Raw genomic sequence first — 18,130 nt, 5'->3', positions numbered from 1 at the left:
CTGCTCCTGTAAGATCCCTGCACCTGCCAGCAGACTGAGGCAGCAGGAGAATCCTCTGCCCCACCACAGTGCTGTAAATACTTCATATTTCTGTGGATAAACACCACCTGGATACTTACCATGTTTCTTGCTTGTGCTTTCACTCTTCTCCTGAAATGTATTATATTTTTTATTTATTATTTAGGAGTATAGACCCTCAGGAACAAAACCCATGTAAAAATATATCCCCAGGAGCACAGATTTGCTTTCTTTTGTACTTGGAAAGGGTCTGGAAGTTCTAGAAACTAATAAATTATTGTTTATAAGAAAGATAATTCCCGATGACATTGTTGGCAAGGTTGATATACTCATAAACAGAGAAGAGCAGCCTTGTCTTGCAGATAAAGAGGCAGCTTGGGAAATCAGCTCACAACTGCCCCACAAAAGAGAGGCAGAAGTCTGTAAGCTAAGGCTTTTGCCTTTTCCCCCTGCTTTTTAAAATTCTGTTTCTCAGTATCCCAAATAGCCTGAAAGAATAAGAGCAAAACTGTGCCTTTTTTTTTTCAGCATCACGTCTCTCCCACCTGCATTGCAGCTCTCTGGCATAAACTGCACTTATGACACCCGCAGGTATCAACAAGAGTTCCACCTGTAAAGAATTGTATAATATAAAGCAGAGATGGTGAGGCAGCTGCTGAGTTGCAGGCATTGTTTATTATTGTATTTGATATGAAACTGCCTCATGCTGGGCTTTTCCACTCCATTCTTTGTACCAGCCCTTGTTATCAGTTATCTCTAGTCTGACTTGGATGAAGAGCTCTTCTGGTCAGGAACCTTCTATTTCTTTCCTGTTAGTGTGATGCCAAGTGCAAGGCAGCCCTGCCTCCAATGCTTTAAATAAGAAGCAGCTCTGCAAGTCAGGAAGATGCTGTGTGCTGCAAGCAGAAATTATACAGTATGGCTCAAAGATGCAAAATATTCCTGAAGCAGCTGGAGAGTAATTAAATCAATGGAGAAGACATGCCAGGTAAAAATGAAATAGTTGTGATGTGTGATGCTGGCAGGTTTGCATCCTTCAGAGTTACTTACTGTTGTGAACCTATTGTAACAACAACCGTGGTCAGAACTGCAACCACACTCACAGATACACATTGCTTAACCTTTATTTGGAGAAAGAGAAATTGGAGACTGGGGCACACAGACGTGGATGCAGTTATGTGCTAGCAGCTGGAGCCAGATGCTCCTGGCTGAGGTAGAGCAGCATTCTAATAGATAGACGTGGAATATTCTGACCCCTGCACTGGGGACTCCCTCATGTTGAGTGCTGACAGTTTGCAGAAGGGACTTTTATAACCCTTTCCAAAATTGCATTCTAATTATTTATTAGATTCTACTTTTCTTGATTTTTATATATAGGACACCCAGTTCTGATTTTAATATTTTGAAATCTGTCATCTGCAGCTTTGTCTGGGAATGAGTTCACTGTTTAATCACTCATGGTCTCTGCAAAAGTAAGTCTTGTTATTGATTATCACCACCTTTCAGTTTTGCTGAATGTTTTTTTTTTTGCCTCCCACTCTTCCTCACCCACCTCCTGGGTAGTGGCAGCAGTCCTGTGCTAGCAGTGCCTGTCTGGTTTTCTCTCTTGGATATCTGATGTGCAAGAGAAGTGGAATCCAGACCTCTGGACTTCTCAGATTTCATGTAAGGCCATGGAAAGCCATTAATTACTCTAGAGCTGGAGTCCCTGTACAGCGGATGAAAACATCCATGTGTGTGGAGGCTGTGAAGGCAGGAGTCCAGCCCAGTGTCAGCCTCCTGCTCCAGGAGCCGCTCAGAAAGCTGAGCTGTGAGAAGAAGAGGTGGGGACCACCCCTCTGACTCTAAGGTGGGTGTGAGGAGATCGGCTCTCGGTCAGCAAAACTGAAGAAGGGGCTGCAAAACCAAGCCAGGGTGTTCCCATGGGCCTCAGCCCCCACTTCCTTCTCAGTGTGTTGGGAAACGGAGCCCTTTCACCTTCCCCATTCAGAGGGGGAGGAGATCTTTGCCTGCAGAGTGGATTTGCTGTTTACAGGACCCACTTCAGCAGCACTGGGTCCAGCACCCGCTCCCCCTTCTGTGACTTTGCCCAAGCCCTGCGTTTTTCCCTATCCAGTGGCTGTCCCCAGCCTCTGTCCTTCTCCTGCCTTCCTGCAAGGGCTGTGAACCGCACCCCACCAGCTTTGGAGCAGCTTCAGGGCCCTGTGATTGCACACTGTGAGGCAGACAAAAGCTCTGGGCATCTTACAATTCAAAACATACTGCCTTGCACTTTTCTTTTTTTTTCCTTTTGCTTTTGGAACAAATTGCCCAAATTAGAAACAGACATTGAACAGTGTGCAGTGGCTCTGCAGATCTTAAAGAAAAAAATATGAAACATTTGCAAGAAAATATTATTTTTTTGGCATTGCAGCTTGATCTATGGTTTTAATCCTCATTTTCCCCATGTAGATATTTATTGCTGTGAGTGGAATAATTACCACCTGGAAATCTTTTATTAGACCAAAAAATGTTGAATGCTTCAATTTTCCAAAAATATGAATCTCAAAATCTCAGCCTCTATTTTCATTGGGACTATTCTGTGAAGATTTAAGTGGAAGATGACAGCAGTGATGAAGAGTGGCACTGAAAGTAAATATAGTTGAAAAAGGGTTGCTGAATTTTCCTGCAATGAAGGTCCAATGTGGACCATATCAACCCTTCAAAGCCCACCCCTGCAAGATGGAAGGGGCTGTGCTGAGCAGACTTTGTGGCTGGCAGAGATCAGTGTCTGGCTGAAATCACAAATTGTCCTTAGGGTAGTCAGCTGGCTTTGGCTTTTAAGTTGCTGTCCTGTTTCCGTGGTGTGACTCTCCTGGCCTCTTGCTGGGCCTCAGTCCTCATCTTCCTCCACCACTGCCCCATTGCTGTAAAGCTCTAAAAAAGCAAACCCTCCTCTGACAGGAGATCTTAGATTGTTTCTCTGCTGGAAAGTCTGCAGGCTCTGAACATAATAAAAGTTGAAATCTAGAGATGTAATTAGCAGATGTTGTATCTCTAGGGTCGGGTATCTACGAGGAGGCTGAGTTGGAGCTGGTTAGTCAGTAATTGGAACATGGAGACTGGGGAGGGCAAAGCCAGCAGGAAGGCACTGCAAGCACACCCTGACTGCTGGGCACCCTCTGCAGAGCTCTTCCATGCTCTTCCCAACATGAGGCTTGCTGTGAGTGTAAGCCCAGTGCCACATGGCATCAGCAGTAGGATGTGAAAGAGAGGAAGGAATTAAGTAGAAAAAGAGAGATTTGAAAGTGAGAGAAAAAGTCATAGCTCTTCAGGGGCTTTTAGAGCCCCTAAATCACACAGGCATTATTGCAGTTTCCTTGAAAAGCTTCACATCATGCCTTGGAACTTATATCCAGTGCCCAGATTAATCATAAGGAAGCTCACAACTATTTTCTGGAATATTGCAGGAGTAGGAGCTATCAAAGTTTTTAATGGCATGAAACCAAGCCAGGGTGAGAGGGCAATCCATGCAGTTACAGAAAGTAAGTTGAAGGAATATTGCACTCACAAGGAAACTTGAACTTTTGAAAGACACAGGTTGCATATAAGAAGGCAGAAGGAGGAATCCTTTGAAGAATTTTTGGCTGATCTTAAAATAACAGATCAGTCAAGTAGCTATGACATTTCAGAGATTCCATTTTAAAGGATCAAATCAAAGATCCAAAGATACAGAAAAGATCCCAGAAAAGTAGGATTAAAAAAAAAAAAAAAAGGTGTGCTAGAAAAATCTGTTTAGTCCAGCTAGGACAGTTGTAAGGGGGCAATATGGAAATACTAGAAGGGGAGAAGGACATGGTGTCTGTCAGAAAAGGAAACAAGAAAAATTTAAAGATTCTTAGAGCTATCTGCAAATAGCCAAATTGATATATGTGAAAATTTATAGATTCACATTATGTTCAGGAGTTTAGAAACTCTGCAGCAGCTATGGGAAATACAGTTATTTTGCAGGACCTTGTAACTGAAAAAGCAGAGGCAAAAGAGAATACCCTCCATATCCCCAGATCTATGTGATGGTGCACAAGCATGCAATACAACAAAATATCACAAAAAATGCTGTGCACAAGCTTCAAAAGTGGGCTGCAGACTAAGAATAAACAACCTTTAAATTAAAAAGTGGTGCTCAGTCGCTGCTGCCTCCAAACACACTGCAAAATATCTGGCCCAGGAATCTCTCCATGTAGAGGAAAGATATTGAAACTGAGGGTGTCTAGCAAGAATCTGATTTGAATCAAAGGATTGAATGCTCTTAATTTGAAAAAGATAAACAGGGTAGTTTAAATTTATAGGCAGAAAGTGTTTGGTTTTTAAAATATGTCTATCCCTGGGCCTGGTTAAAGCATTGAGTTGAGAAGGATCCATAAACACAGGAGATCAGCTCTGAGAATCTTTCATGTCAGAGAAAAAGGAGACCCAGAATGCAGAGCTGTATTTTCAGAACAGTGTGTGCTGCTAGGAGCATCCCTCTGGTTGTGAGAGAGAAGCTCCTAAAGCAGCTGCATTCTTTAGGAGTAATGGTGGGAAGTTTGAAAATGAGCTAGTGAGCAACAGCAAGATGAAATGAGAGGTGACTGAGATTGTTCTTGGGACCAAGTATCTGTTTCAGGACAGCCACTGTCCTGTAAAGGATGTTTTCAGGTAAAAGGGCTGCATACCTTTTTACAAATATCAGTAAATTTTTTACAAAAATTAAAAATCCAGATTGTTCCACTAGATCTAAGCAAACTTCCTTGTGTCTGCCAAGGTGTTTAACACCTTGCAATTTTTGACCCGTGGAAAAGAGGTTTTTCTTTCAAAGACTTCCTTTAGGCTTGAAGTTCATTCTTGAGTTTTCACAGGGAGAGCCAATCACTTGAAAAAACTGTCCTGCTTAAACTGGAGATGTTGAGTAAAGAGAAAACCAGTAAGGAATCTGAAAAAACATCTGAAGGCCTGAGAATGTGATTAGACAAAAATGCAACTGTAAGGAAGGAGAAATATCATAAAAGATGAACTGTCAACAATACAAGCCCAAGTCATTATAAAAATGCCAACCACAAGGATAACAAAGGTGTGCAGAGGCCACTTTGCACAGGAATGTTACATGAGAATTCATTTCACACAGGAAATCTGTGCAAGTAGATTTTGGTTTAGAACACAAAATGGACTTACTGAGCTGTAAATGTGGGAAACAAATGCTCAGATTAAAAGCATTAATAAATACAACCCCTGGCCTTACATATATTTGCACTAGAAGACATTTAAAGTCTTCAAAAGATGGCTTAGAGGAAGTATTATTAAAAAAAAAAAAAAAGGAAATATGTGGCTTGTGTTTCTAGGACACCTGTCAAAACCAGGACTGGGGCACAGACTGAGAGCAAAGCTCTGGCTCTCACTAATATGGAATATTTCTAGAATCAGCAGAGATCTGGCTCTGCTCTCTGGTTGTAAGGAATGTCACCTATTTGCTAATCCACCTGTTTGGTCAGAGCTGAGACAAACCACTATGCAGGCAAAGGAAAGACCATCTTCCAGAATGTGAAAATAGTGTGACTTTTAGTGGTTTGGGTTTTTTTTAGGTAAAACCATTCAGCCTTCTAATAAAGTTAAGGTTGGAGAAAAACCTACTGATCAAAGACACTTTACAGAGCATTCAAGGAGTCTCCAGATATTTTGAATACAACACTGAGCTGAGCCAAAACTGTTAAAATACAGTTCAAGCAAGCTGTGAAGCTGAGAAGTAATCTATACTTTTCAGCTGAACTTGAGAAAAATGTTGAAAAAACGTTTTCTTGCCAGTGAAACTTGGTTAAGGAGAGAGTTAGTCCACGTAACCAAGTGAAAGGTACAGTGGATCTGAAGCACGTAATAAATAAACTGCTAACAACCCACCTAATTCCTATCATAATTCTGACTTCTTAAAGGTAGGTGATTCCTTACACAATGGTGTTTCCTGCACCCTGAGAGCTATGGGGAAATTGCTCTTTGTTCCTCTGAAGCTCAAACTCCAAAAGTTTGGATTCTTAGGAGAAAAACTAGGCAAGGAAAATACATTTTCCTTGTAAAGGCTAGACTGAACTTAGAGCTTCTTGAAAACAAATAGAAAACCAAGGATTCTGCAAAGCTGAGAGGAAAACAGCTGAGAACAAATTGCACAGAGGCTTTTGATTGAGTCAAGATGCAGAGAATCACATTGTTTGAGTTTCTAAATTTGATCCAAGTCTCTGATGTTAATGAAATGTAAGTGACAAAATGAAGGGGGAGAAAAAGTCAAGACTTTGAGGCTTGAATTCAATCATGCACAAGAAGTGAAAGATTTGAAGGTCCTGATCTGAAGTCCAGCACATGAGCATGGATCAGGCCTTGTTCTGCTCCAGGTGTTCAGGTGTTGGTCAGGTCCAGCAGGTTTTGTTGAAGTTGTCTTGCTGTGTCAGAGTTTCAGGAGCCTCAAGAATTGTAGAGAGTTATGGTGCCAAACCCTTGAAATTTTAATGGCTGTAGTAATAATAAACATTTTGTAACTCTGATCAGGACAGGCTTTAAAAGGGAGAACTGTGTTTTGCATCTGTAGCTCTGAATGGAGAGAGGAACCAGTTATTTTCCCAAGTAACATTTTTTTATAACAAGAGGCCCAAGCCATACAATTCCACGTACAAATTAAATGGAGGTCATCTTGGATTTAAAGTTTATTTCTGAACAAATTGGTAGTCTTTGAATAAATGATATGAACTTACCACACCTAGATAAAAAAGCTCAAAATTTTCCCTGCTCCTCACCCCTGTTCTGTGTATTTGTTTGTATCCTTTTAGCCCATTTAACAAAGGAGCTAAAATAAACTTCTGCTGTCTTTCAGGGGTAAATTCAGGGATTACTTCCAAGATTTCAATAACGCCTTTCATAAAGGATAAAAATAGAGATGGCTATGTAAAAATATGTGGCCTGCACAAGACATTACAAGAATTCAAGCCTTATCTGGATGATAATAATTTCAGCAGTTTTCTAAACAGGTTTGTATGATTATCTCCTTAGGACCTGTTTGTTCACACTCACCAAAGCCTATTAACTTCTACTGAGTGTTCAGTAAATGGAAAAACTCTGTAAAGCTAACGGAGATACCCACAGGTTTAAAACTGCAGATGTGTGAAAAATATTTTTGCATAATGAATTGATTTTGCAGGCAAAAAAAGTTAAATAGCTTCTTGGTTTTTTTTAAGTATTCTTTGAGTATGTGCATTTCTTTGCTAGATTGTTTCAATTTTTCATTTCAGTTTAACTGAGCAAGGGTGTGCAACATCTTGTTCAAAATGGAAACACAATTAAATCAGGCTATAAGATAACATTAGCTTTCAAATGATCCAGTACTGCTGCCATGACAAGCTATCCTTTTCATTCTCTGTATTAATATGAGAAAGAAGAAAAATCTCTATTGTAGAAGCTGAAGAATACAAAGGACCTGCTCCAACATTGGGTACTGCAGTTCTCTGCACCAAGCCAGCCCCCAGAGGTCACATGCCTGGCAGCACTGGGTTTTGTTCTCCAGTGCCTGCCACACCAGACTCATTTTTGAAATAAAATTAACAAAGTCTTTTCACAGTTCACCTTTAATTGGGTGATCAACTTTCTATGAATTGAAACCTTAATAGGAATCTGCTGCTTGTTTCTTTCTCAAAGACCTCTTGATGATAAACACCTCCATTCATTGTAATTTTGTGCAGATTATTCCATTCTTGATCCAAAATAGTCTTTTCTAAATAATACGGAGTAGATTAGCATATGCATTTAGTTTTATTACTAAAATTTTAATGCCCACTTGGCAATTTATTCCTCCACTGAAATGGTGTTGATTATTTCCTTTTCCACACACTATCTCCAATATTGGAGCCAGCTTGACACGGGTAGTATGTGGGAGTGCTGTGCAGCTGCAAGATGCAAAATCAGGGCTCTTGAATGTTTTTTTTTCTTACTAACAGATATGGGGTCTATAGTTAATTTCTTTTCCAGCCTGTTTTATAAAGCTTCCTCTTTGTTTTACTGGCTCTCCCCATTAATTAGACATTCTTGTAACTGGATATTCTGGTGATTGGTAGCTGAGGCATTGGTCCCTGGTGATTTACTGTGGAAACAGATGATAAAAGTGTGTTACAGTAATTCATTTTTAAACAAGAAAATCGGGGTTGTGTGGTGGGGCCATCTCCTCTGTCAAACCTTGACTCTCTAGGACTTGCCATGGTCATAATTCTAACAAAAAAGCCGAGTACAAGATTGAAAAAAAAAAATCCAGGCTTTCCCCTGCAGCATAGGACTTGTCTGCCTAACACATGTGCCTGAAGAACCCATAGTTCTGATGATTGGCTATAAAATTATTAAAGTCTTTTATAAACCTCTCAGAAGATGGTAACTCTAACGTCAGTCTGGAATAGTTCCATGGCAGCCAGTGCATCTGTATCAAACATGCCTGGTGTAAATTGTATTCTGGAGACTCTCTGGTGATCTTTTAAGAGCAGGAAATTCCACAGTTCTGCTTTTAATAGCAGAAATTCCAGTTCTGGCTGCACTGGCTTAATACAGGGAAAACAAGGGCAGAGCAAGCCCCTACTCCTGTATCCATTGTGGTGATGAGCTCTACAAGCTCACTGGGCTTGTTTGGAGTCCTTGTTTAAAATATATCAGGTGCCTTTTCATTAAGAAACCACAAGTCAACACTGAAAATAGCTTTTCATGTAGTGGTCAGTGTTATTCATCTTGTCTTTATTTTTCATGCTAAATAACTTTTACAGTCACATATAAGTGAAGCTTGCCCGAATTCCAGTCCTTCTATAGTAAAATATGCAAATAAAACTTAATTTAGTTTGGTAACAAAGTCCTCTGCAAAAAAAAAAAACCATTCCCAATCATATGCAAGATCTCATGATTCCCCTTGCTGATATCTGATGCAAAAATGTATTCAGTGTTGTTACCTGCAGCTATCTGCAGTCAGCTCTGTGTCCCACTCCATTTCCAGTGTGACAGAACACAGAATTCTCCAGTGCCTCTGATCCAGCAGATGTTCCAGGTGACAGACGGAAATTTAGGAAGCTCTGAGTGCAGCCTGCAGAGCCCATGGGCAGGGCTCCCAGGTATGGGATGGGCTCCCACAGAGGGGATGGGCTTCCATATAGGGGATGGGCTCCCAGGTATGGGATGAGCTCCCAGGTACGGGATGGACTCCCATGTAGAGGATGGGCTCCCAGGTATGTGCTGGCCACAAGTGAAGTGGAAAGGAACCCTTCCTGGACACTTCCCACCACAAGGCACCAGCAGCAGGGCCAAATGCACCAGCCCTCTGTGCAGCTCACTGGGCACCCCAAAGAGGGCAGGGCCTGTGCCTGAGACAATGAGTCTAAGCCCTGCCAAGAAAGTGTTAAATAATTCTCTAGTGGCCTGCCAAGCCATGCCAAGTGAAGTGCAGGTTGAGAAAGAAGTAAGCCCTTTGCCATAACCATAGGCAGAAGCGCTGTATGGAATAAAGCTTGGTTACTTCCCATGTGGTGGAGAAATTGTGACTATATATAGATCTGTGTTGCTATGTCCACAACACCAACCACAGAAAGGTGCTGGATATCATAGTGCAGGTCTGGCAGCAGCTTACAAGGCTGCCTGTGGTTCTGCTGCTTCCTCTCAGAATGATCACAACATTTAGGAGGGTTAAGCAACACTTGAGCATCTGCAAGTCACAGGTGTTTTTATAAAGCTGAAAGGCAAGGGCCAGTAGCAGCACCTGGCACCAAGAACATCCATTCCTCAACAGAGTCTGTTATATTGTGTTTGCACTGTGATGTGAAGGAGAATTCTGCAGACAAAGCTGGGAAACTGCATGTCCTCCAGCCACATCGGGGATGGTGAGCCCATCAGTAAATAGGGATCCAAAGAGTGTGCTCTTTTTAAAAAGCAAGGAGTTATTGCTGATGGACAGGAAGGTTTTGCTCTTGGGCCCAGGCTAAAGCAGGTCTCCTCCTGAGCCCCTGGAGATCTGCATCTGAGACTGTGGTTGAATTTAAATGACAGAAATCTTAGACAGGTATCTTAGACTTGATAAAAAGCTTGGGCTGGAACTAACAAGATTTATACACGGACACCACAAGCATATCCTGAAGTGCTGCTGCAGTACAAATAATACATCAAAATAATTAATCAGTTCAGACAACATGAGATAATGATTTAAAATCATTGATATCTCATTCTGTGTTTTTCCCTTAGCTTAGGAATCAGCATTCATGACAGCAAGCTCTCTTATTTTGATTTCCTGAGAGCAATTGAGGATGGCAGAGCATCTGAATACCAGCAGAAACAAAAGCAGGCTGTACCACCTGCAAGCTTTGCAGAACTCAGCGTAGAACAAACCCTAATAAAGATAAAGGAAACAGTTACATCATCTTAGGATTTGTTGTATAAGGTAAGTTTCATCTTACTTAAAGTCTATTTTTTTCTGCCTGGCTGGGTACTACTGCAAAGGCTTCAAAACTTTTCTGCTATTGAGTGCTACCAACAACCTTGGCCTATGTAGAAATATCACCTTCTGACAGCATCAGGATTCCTAATTTATTGTATTCTGATAATTCCACAAAGCAAACATATCAAATCAAGCCTAGAGGTTTTGTGACAGTAAGATTTGGAAAGGAAAAAGCAAAGAGCAAATTATCAGGGCCTTCCTCTCTCCCAAAAATCCCCCTAAACCCTTTCCTCCTCCAGTTGTCTGTAAATTGTGTCCCAAGCCTGTAAATATCGCATCTCCCAAACAGCTCTGTTGATTTTTCTAAGCTGAGATTTGTTATAAGTAGATATAATGTGCTACTGCAGGCAGGCATTATGGTTTATCAGGCAAAAGAAGCATGTAGCAACTGAGGATAAAGACATCTGATCAGATGTGAGTACATTATAGTGTTTGCAGAAGTTATCACCTGTCACCTGGGGCTCTGCAAGTATCTGCATTTATGCTCTGGGCCACTTCTGATTCTGACACAGACAGATAAGAGGCATTAGCTGTCAAGCAGCATGTTCCCTGGTTTCTCCACCTGTAAAATGAGAACAATAAAAATAACCACTTCTCCCTAGAATTTGGAAAGCTCTGAATGAAAAAAAAAAAAAAAAGCTGTATGCTAAGTAGTCTTAGACCATTGTGTTGCAGCCTATTGAAATGCAGCATCCTCTAGAGGAAATAGCTCTTCTTGCCACAGCAAGATTGTTATCAAGCATGGGAAAGAATAATCAAAAAAACCTTGAAGAAAACCCTGCCATCACAAAGAACTCTAGAGCTGTGTCATCTGCACCTGCAGTTTCAGGCCCAGTTTAAGCTCATGCTTTTAGAGGCAGACCCTGTATCCCCAGTAATGTGGTTCTGCCTTCTGCCTTGGTCAAAACCAGCAATTTTCTTCTGGCCCTGTGACCTGAGGCAAGGAACATCAATGTGGTAAAAGCCTGGCCAGCTGTGTGTGGCCACAGGGGACCTGCTGCCTGCACAGGGGAGGGGAAGGGAACAGTCCCTGGGAGGACAATGGGGATAGAAACTCCCTGTCATCAATTGGTGGATTATCAATGGCTTCATTTCTGAAACCTCATCTGTGCAGTCAGGAATAACACAGCTTCCAGTAAACACACTGCTAGTGATGTCCCTGGAAGTAGAACCCAAAGAAAAGTTCCACAGAGGTGCTGCTGCTTTACAGAAATCTCTTTTCACACTATTCAGAGACTCCTGGTATGCTTGTTCCAAACCTATTGGGGTCACATTACTACAACTTTGATCACAACAAACTGACCCACAGCTTTTCTAGACTCTGGTATTTCTGCCACCCTCTTGAACTGCTGTCTCCAAATTGCTGCTGCTGCAACTCTTCCCTAAACTGTTTCCCCTGGGAAACCTTTGGAAAACTCCCACAAGGAATAGGCTGGGAATTTTGTGCAAGGGAGGATGAGAAGAAAGTAAGCCTTCAGGATGACCTGAAGTTAATGAGGATGAAAGGCTATTGAGTCCTTTATAGAGCAGAAAATGAACTTGCCTCACCAGCAGTCATGGTGGGAGTGACAAAAGGCAAATTGAATATGCTCAGGTGAGTTTAATTTAAAAATATTTTAATGCAAATTATTTAAGGAAGCCCTCTGATATTTTTGTTTGCTTCATCTCTTGTCTTAACCACTACCTTTTCTGGAATGTTTGGATATTTGCTATAATGCCTTTTAGCTTTTAGGGCAGGTTGTTGTTTGTTTCATACTTACATTTACACGTCACAGAACCACAAACTATTTTTGGCTCATTTCAACAATTGCAACTTATTTTTAAAATAAAAACACGCTTCAAGTTAAACGTGGTTCTGAGAAATGTGATTTGTTTCTTCATGTAAAAAACACTTGCAATTAAAAGGCATATGGATCTCAGGTGTTTCCATGTGAACTGCTAAATAGCTACTAAAAAGACTGCTCTTTTGGAATGTCTAGGTATGCTTAAATAATTTGAATTCTTGCTTCTCAGGCATTTTCTCTGTTGAAGAAAGATGACAGTGGAGTAAGTGAGCACTGGAATTTCAGCAAGTACTTGGCCATTTCCCCTTTAAATGATGAGACAAACAGTTCAGGCACCTTCTCAAGAACCTCAGTTTTTGTAAGTATTTCACAGAACACTGGAATTTGTTCTGGGAAATATAAACTACCTCAGACATCAGAAGAGCCACCAAGCTATAATACATTTCTTTAAAAGATAGCATTGAATGTGTTAGCAATGACTGAGTAAGCATGTGATTCACATATTTTCAAAATGTTACATATATTTCTGTTGACTTCTATTTAACTCCACAAATCCCTTACCATCTTTCAAACTGCTCTGATAAGTTAAATTGTACACTCACTTAGATTTTGGTTTGGACATGTAGCAAGCTGGAAGCTTGACCATGACTATGGATGCAGCCAGATTGCCCCACATGGGTGATGCAGGACATGGGCTATCCAAATATGCCAAATGATCCCTGATGGACTGGCAGGGGCATACAGAAAAATGAGTGGAGTGAGAATCTCACCAGGTTCTTGGTGCCAAACTAGAATAGCAGAGTAGGTGTAGGAGGAAGGTCAGATACAGAGATTAATCAAGTACAGAGAAAATCTTGGCTGTAGTTATGGACAGGTCTTTTGATGTGCTGAATATGAGAGTCACAACAACTCAGATTAAACCAGATTTGCTGTTTCTCAGTGCAGAGATCAGTGTCAAGAGTGTCTCACTTGGTGCAGAATGCAGGAGCAGATCCCTCAATTCATAATCATGTCCTGTCAGTGCAGCCACCCTTACCATGTTTGCAAATAGGAGGAACATTATTAAAAGTGTAAACCAAAGAAGTCACTGTGCTACTAATTTTCACAGTCCTTTCTTCTGTCTTCTCCCCTTTCTGTAGCAGCAGCTCTCTAGCCACAGAGAGCAATGCACAACTTCCCCAGGCATTGTCCTGGGGAAGGCTGTGAGAAGATCAGAGAAAAGAATGATAAACAATTCTTATCTTCACTTGCTGCACCTGTTGTTGTGAACATGTGGAATATGTTATGGAGATTTGCTCCACCAAAGGGTGGTTTTTGAATTGGCCAATGGTGATGGTGTTTAGATTGATGGAACAATTGGGTCCACCTGTATTGTGACTGTCTATAAGGACAATGGGTTTCTTAATAAAGGTAGTATAACAAAGTGATTGATCAGCCTTCTGAAAATCATGGAGTCAATGCTAATTATTACCCAGCTGGGGGCCTGCAGCGACACCCCTCAGTCTGCCTTTTCCAGCAGGAAGCAGGTGTGAGTAGATCTGAGTGTTCAGGAGTCCAAATGATATTTCCTTACAGCTAATTTCTGAACCTGGCTAAGGATGTGAAAGTTGGTTACTAGAAAAGAGTATTAACTTGCAGCTTATGTCCTACGAAAGGAACCATGTTTGATTTTGAAAGTACATGCTCGAAGCACAAGTAAAATGAAAAAAAAATTTTCATCATCCAATGGCAAACTGTACATCTCTATTGCCATGGCAATACTGGAATGTTGTGCTAAACAGAGCTATACAGAGATTAAACCTTCTGTCATAAGGAAGAAGCTGGAAAACCAGTGAGACCTACCTCAGCCTCTCCAAATCCTGTGTCAAAGTCTGTCAGGTATCAAAATTACAGGGCTTGAGTGATGCACAAGAGAAGGAAGAGGAAGAACCACAGGTTTCAAATAAAGGAAAATCAATAAACAGCTCCAAAAGTTTGCAGTGTGTTTCTAAACGTTTGTAATGTTTTACAGGCATTTGTAGCTGGTTAGAGACTTTGTGTGTCAGTTGGCAATAGGCAGCTTTACCAAAGTGCTTATTGTAAGTGTAGCTTTATTAAAAATTTTATAAGGTTGCTTAAATGTATTTTATTCTCTGTAAATACAGCATTAATATTTATAGTAGTGCAACTGTTACTTTGTCCATAATAATAGTTATTTAAAAATAGCTGGGGACTTAAAAATACTTATGCTTTCATCTTATTGAAATTAAAATGCAGTCTTAACAAATAGGTTGCATGGTTCTCAGGTATGGAATAGTGGGATACTTTCTAAAGGTTTGCAAATTCTACATTTCCCCTTTCTTGCTTTTATGCTGGAATAAATTCAGTAGGTTTCAACTGAGTCATATCAATAGAAAGACCACTGGTATAAACTGTAACGTGCCTGTAAAATTATTGAAAGAATTAATTTTTGTCCTGTAATATTGAAGCACCAGCAAGCTCTCAGGCTACCTTTAGAACAGGTATCTGCTTTTGTTAGGGCACTGTTTGCTGTGATGTCTTCTCCTCCTCCAAGGAGGTGTTAAGCATCCTTAACAACTCGTCAGGCTGCACAATCAACATGGGGTCAACACACAATCCATGTGTGTTTTTACATGAGGTCTCTTTTAACAGTCCCCCAATACTTTGCACCTCAACTAAGCAATAAAACAAAGTACCTCCACATCTTTTAAGAGGTACTTGGTCCATGACAGGGCTGGAGCTTGAACTGCTTAAGTGTTCACCTTGAACAGCTTGTTGGGCTGTGGTAGTGGTAGAAGGGATAAATCCATCATTAAAATCCAAAATTAGTCCGTAAGGGAGCACTTTTGAAAAGACAAAGCAAATACAAACCAGGTTTGCAGTGCTGGCTCAGCTTTCCAGGTGCTCTGAAATCTTTTGTTTTCATTTTGAGTTCAAACCAACATTTCCCACCCACACCTTTACAATTTCATCCCACCCTGGTTCACATGTATTCCTGGGCTCCTGTGCAGGTTGTGAGAAAAGGCTGCTTGTTAAATTATTCACTTCATCCAAACACTCTCCAATTTTAGCCTGTAAAATATGTATGTAAATTAATGAGGTATGCAACTCATTCAGGCACATTAGGAAAACTGATCATTATGCTGTACAATTTGATCACTGAAGTATATTAAAAAGTAACAAGTAAAGTATGCAGCTTGATCATTAAAGTATGGAAAATTTACTGAACTAGTAAAGTATGAGCCTGGGATGACTTTTGTCTCACATGGCACCTCATAAATAAAACCCATAACCACAAAGAAAAACATTCACAAACCCAAAAGCCATACAGGTTTAAGTTGTGAGGGCTTTTTTTCCTAGACAACAGCTGAATAAGGAGAGACAAAAAAAGTCTTATGGAAATTATTTCTAAATGTTTCATGTGTCACGTGGATCTTCTGATGGCTTTGACATATGTTGATGAGCTTTACATTATGATTAACTCTCTAGAAGAGACATTACAGCATCTGTATACAAGAAGGATGCCCACCGAAATACATCAGTGTAGAGTTGTAAGGCTGTGCTGTATAAAAATAGAATTAAAGAAATGTAAAACTTTTTAAGCACTGTGTTTGCAGCTCAATATTCCAGCAGGAAAGAATCATGGGTAATGACATTTAGTTTGGATGTTGCCAGCTAACTGCAGAGGAGCTGAGGGAGGAGACAGACAGGGCACTGGCTTAGGTGGGATTCCATGAACCACAGGTGGATTCTCTAAGAATATTTGTAAGAACCCAGCCCCTGGAGCTATGAACGCACACTTTGCTTGGTTGGTCTGCCAGTCTTGTGATTAGTAAGGCCTGAGTGGAGATCTTCTGGTTTGGCACAAGTGGCCAATGCTGTCAGAACTAATGAAAGCTGCAGTCAGCATTCAGGCTTCCCCCGGAACAGAATGTCCTCCCCCACTGTGAGCTGTTCCAGAGGTGGAAGCTGAAGAAGTACAGCATTAAAAGCACTAATTCAGGGCATGCTGGTCAGGCCTAGAATAGCAAGGTGTTCATCCAGGATCAGCACAGCTGCCTGGAGAGGGGAATGTATGGGGAAAGGATGAATTATAATCAAGGCCAGACAGTGTTTAACCTTCCTGGAGCTGAGGCTGCTGAGTGATTTGCTGGAAGCAGAGCAAACCTTCCCCTGTCAAGTCTGGCAGTGAGGAGAGAGAGGGCAGGTCAGGTTGAGATGACAGGCAGAAGTGACAAATTACCACTCCTGCCTGCTCAAGGGCAGGAACTAGGCTAACCAGGGGTTTGTTGATACTTGTGTCTTTCAGCTGACAAAGAGAATTACAGGAAATAATGGAAACAGATTAAGCAATGTTTTTGGGTTTTTTAAAGTCTTTTCATATAAAATGATTACATTTGGAAATCAGATTGAATTCCAAGACTTTGCATAAAAATTTGCAGAATATTTCAATATAAAATCAGGCATTTGGCTTAGCTTCATCCTGAACTTCCTGTTTCCACATTAAATTCTCTATTTTTGTTCATGTTTAGCTTCCTGTTCTGAGTTTCTTTGCAGTCTATCTCATGCTGCCAAATGCCTTCTTCAGTGGCTGTGTGCCTTTTGTCTTCAGCCAGTGCCATCTAATCAACCTGCCTGCAAAACTTCAGACTTGTCTGTTCATCCATAGTGTTCTTCCTGCTTCTCCTTGGACAAGTACCCATGAGAGGATTCCTCCTGTACAGTAAGTTTGCATCTCTTCTTGAAGTCTGGCACTGTGAGAACTGTACCTGTAGGTCCAAGGACTGAAGTTTCAGCCATTCCTAAATCAGCAGAGAGGACAGTGCTGACACAGCAGCTCCACAAATGGAGAGTGGCTGTGCTGTGCCTCCCCAAACACCCATTTACCTGCGAGTAATGAAGTGCACAGAGTGCAACTCTACACTGAATCTGTGGAGCTCAAAACCTCCATGCAGCAGAGAAGTGACATCCTCAGTGATGCCTCAGGTTTTGGCTTTTATATTTTTCAGTTTCTGTATTCCTTTAGTGTCTAGTTCTGAGCTTCCTATTAGGGGATAGTAAGCTCTCTTCACAGAATAGGTAGACAAAACAATTCCTTCTCTAGATGGGGACCAAGGAGAAATTATCCAAATTTCAGGCCCAAGAGCATAAACAACAGTGGACTGAAGAGAGAAAAACAAGAAGGATGGGACTTCATAAGCTAAGGCTATAGTTGGACAATTAACTCCAATATGCAAATGGACCAGAACTTACAAAAGTGTGAGATCCCGTGGCTGGTCATCCATTTTGTGACTATTTTGGGTTCATCTTGCAGCTTATGTCCACACATCTTGGGTGTGGCCTTGGCTGGGCTCTTGTGCTGCCCAAGGTGTATCCATTGAAGCCTTTTAATAAATACCTACTTTGTTCTTTAGCTCTGTCTAGTCTCTGTTCTAGGTCAGCCTTCACAAGACATCATCAGTCTTTCCACAACCTTCCTTCCTAAATTCAGTTTACTGTTCCAGTCCTTCATTCAGATGTGGGGACCTGAATCTGATTTTGCTGACCTGTTCTACAGTGAAATTGCAACAAGAATATGTAAAGAACCTCACTGTGGCTCCTGTTTCTTTACCCCTTCAATATGTACTTAATATTTCATAGTTATTTAATACAATAGTTATTTTAATCGCATTTAGAAGAATGTGGGCTTTTTTTCCCAGGCAAGACAAAGGCACATGAGCCACCTTTGACTCATTGTGTCAAATCATTTTGTCAAACCGTTGTATATTTTGTATATTCCAAACACTCCCAAGAATATCTTACCCTGCAAGTGTGACCTCAA

At 41.0% G+C, this 18,130-nt stretch overlaps 1 long non-coding RNA gene across 1 annotated transcript; it reads left to right on the top strand.

The window, feature by feature from the left end:
- Nucleotides 1–846: 846 nt before the first annotated feature.
- LOC143694037 (uncharacterized) lies at nt 847–17,681 on the top strand. Its single transcript, XR_013182214.1, has 7 exons — nt 847–1,006; nt 1,582–1,867; nt 6,890–7,043; nt 9,038–9,152; nt 10,273–10,468; nt 12,539–12,667; nt 16,842–17,681. It is a non-coding gene; the product is annotated as an uncharacterized LOC143694037 (long non-coding RNA).
- The last annotated feature ends 449 nt before the right edge of the window (nt 17,682–18,130 follow it).

This window comes from Agelaius phoeniceus, chromosome 5, assembly GCF_051311805.1.
Source record: "Agelaius phoeniceus isolate bAgePho1 chromosome 5, bAgePho1.hap1, whole genome shotgun sequence".
Taxonomy (NCBI): Eukaryota; Metazoa; Chordata; class Aves; order Passeriformes; family Icteridae; genus Agelaius; species Agelaius phoeniceus.
This window is presented reverse-complemented; position numbering and strand designations above follow the sequence as displayed.